The sequence below is a fragment of the Schistocerca cancellata genome, chromosome 3 (genome assembly GCF_023864275.1).
Source record: "Schistocerca cancellata isolate TAMUIC-IGC-003103 chromosome 3, iqSchCanc2.1, whole genome shotgun sequence".
NCBI lineage: Eukaryota > Metazoa > Arthropoda > Insecta > Orthoptera > Acrididae > Schistocerca > Schistocerca cancellata.
Genome location: NC_064628.1, coordinates 535387453 through 535390393, shown reverse-complemented (window position 1 = coordinate 535390393; position 2941 = coordinate 535387453). Strand labels below are relative to the sequence as shown.

The 2941-nt window shown below is 41.9% G+C and overlaps 1 non-coding gene across 1 annotated transcript; it reads left to right on the top strand.

Moving 5' to 3' along the window:
- The first annotated feature begins 1805 nt into the window (after positions 1 to 1805).
- On the top strand, positions 1806 to 1879 carry Trnat-ugu (transfer RNA threonine (anticodon UGU)). The gene has a single exon. It is a non-coding gene; the product is annotated as a tRNA-Thr (tRNA).
- The last annotated feature ends 1062 nt before the right edge of the window (positions 1880 to 2941 follow it).

Here is a 2941-nt window from a genome sequence, read left to right as displayed (position 1 = left end):
AGTAGTGCCCCAGGGGAATGTGATAGGGCCACTATTATTCTATATTTACATAAATGATTTGGAGGACGGGTTGGGCAGATGTTTGCTGATGATGCTGTGGTGTACGGTAAGGTGTCGAAGCTGAGTGACTGTACGAGGATACAAGATGAGTTAGACAAAATTTCTAGCTGGTGTGCTGAATGGTAGCTATCTCTAAATGTAGAAAAATGTAAATGTGGGTGAGTAGGAAAAGCAAACATATAATGTTCTGATAAAGCATTTGTAGTGACTTGCTTGACACAGTCACGTCGATTGAGTTTCTAGGCGTCACATTGCAAAGCGATATTAGATGGTATGAGCATGTGGGGATTGTGATAGGGAAGGTGAATGGTCGACTGCGGTTTATTGGGAAAATTCTAGGAAAATGTGATTCAGAAATAGGACGCTAGTGCGACCTATTCTTGAGTACTGCTCGAGTGTTTGGAATCCGTATCGGGTCGCATTAAAGGATAGCATCGAAGCAATTCAGAGGTGTGCTGCTAGATTCGTTACTGGTAGGTTCGAACAATACTCAAGTGTTACGGACATGCTTCACGAACTCAAATGGGGATCCCTGGAACTAAGGCGACATTCTTCTTGAGTAACACTTGAAAACGTAGGTAACCGGCATTTGAAGTTGACTGAAGAAATATTCTGTTGCCACCAGAATACATTGAGTGTAAGGACAATAAAGATAAGATACAATGAATTAGAGCTTATACGGAGGCATATAGGCAGTCATTTTTCCCTCGCTCTGTTTGGTAGTGGAACAGGATAGGGAATGAGTAGCAGTGGTACAGGAAACGCTCGGCCACTCGCCGCACGGTGGATTGCGGAGTATCTATGTAGATGTGTAAGTAGATGTAGCAATTTCTCTTACACAAAACCATACTTCAGCGGAATGTGACTGTAATATTTTCATTATGGGTATAAGACAAGAATCAAAAGGTCACATTACACACATTGACAGAAGGCCCATCAGATGACTGACGTTTTATAAATGTACAAAATCTAAACACTTATCAACTCACAGTCAAACAATTATGACTAATAGGAACAACTTGCTATCGACGAATAACTCACTACACGTGCTCATGAACAGATCGTTGAATTCACAACACTTTTTAAGGTCCTGTAGCTTCAACAATGAGTGTCACTGTCTGTAAACAAACACATGCAGTAGAAGGTAACAGGTTAGAGGCATACACACAACGAATCTAAAAATGTTCGAATTGGCAAAGGGACAAACCTGCTAAATCCAATAAATGTGAGTAGCTCGTGTAAACACCGAAGTGTACTACCATTAACTGCTTCTAACCTAACACCAACCAACAATGAAAGGATATAATAAGTAAGTGCTCTCACTGACAGCTCTTCGTTGTCACAAACTGAAATAGAAATATCTACTAATGTCCGAAAGAACAGATACCATCGGTGACCAAGGTGCTCGTTCGAAAGAAATTACAATGAAATGAACACCCTTAGCTGCTTACAGGCGTTGACATACGTCAACGGGGACAGATGAAAATGTGTGCCCCGACCGCGACTCGAACCCGGGATCTCCTGCTTACATGGCAGACACTCTGTCCATCTGAGCCACCGGCTTGACCATCTTCTTCTTCTGTGCGAATGCACAAACAGTGCTCGAACTCTTAAGGGAATCGGCAACGCGCCGCGAGTAATGAGTATAACGGGCGGGGGCACTACGAATGTAGTGCGGGACAATACGTTGAGAATGTGGGTTTCGCGGGAGGTGTGCCAGAGATAAATCCCTGCTGTCCTCTGTGTCCTCGGTGGCTCAGATGGACAGAGCGTCTGCCATGTAAGCAGGAAGTCCCGGGTTCGAGTCCCGGTCGGGGCACACATTTTCATCTGTCCCCGTTGACGTATGTCAACGCCTGTAAGCAGGTAAGGGTGTTCATTTCATCGTAATGAAATAGAAATAATTCAAAAGCCAAGATCGCTTAAATACTGTTTACTGGATAACCGGCTTCAACACACTAAAGGTGCCATCATCGGATCTGAATGTAGATTAACATTTATAAACGATTTGTATATAACGATACATGAGGCAGACCAGCTGATATAAAAATGGCCACAAAAAATAAAAAACAACTACTCTCATGGTCATTCTTTTCGATACGATATGTAAAACCGAAGTCACAGGATAAAACTATTTGGTGGATGACCGCTGCTCGGCTAACAACCGTCGGTACCACATGGACACACAGTGTGATACCGACCGTGGTTAGTCGAGCAGCGGCCATGCGTCTATGTTCCCCCAGTTATCAGCTCTGATGATGTCGCTGTTGTGCTTACCCCATTCATCAGCTAGCGTGGAAAGAACATTCTCGGCAGTAAACAGAATCAAGCCCGAGGTAAGATACAGACTCAGCATTAGAACGATAACAGGACTTTTACATTCCAAAAGGAATACGAGATTTATGCCCTGTTACTGCTTTCCTATTAGCACGAAAGTTCTACGTCTGATGACTAATGACATTGTACGCTGGCTGACGTGTCTTACAGTCTTTATGCAGGTGGATAACGTATCTTACGCGCCAATGGATAATGTATCTTAACTGTCATCTCAAGCCCAGGTTGGTAAACAGACATTCCACATAGCTATAAATTTTTGCCCCTGTCTCAAATTAATTGAAATGGCACTGTGACATTACAAGAATACACAAATCAATACACAAATCAATATATATGGCAAGTTTGGGATTTATCCTAAAATGATAACAGAACCTCTCCCTTTCTCATTCTACATTTTAATTTATCAAAGCTTTCAAGGTTCACGTCGTAAGCAACAGGAAGGTTTAATTACTTTCAACTTTCAACAAATTAATTAACATTTAGACATTCAATATGTGATTATTAAAACTTTATTTCTGTACATGAAAGAATTATGACAAATGAG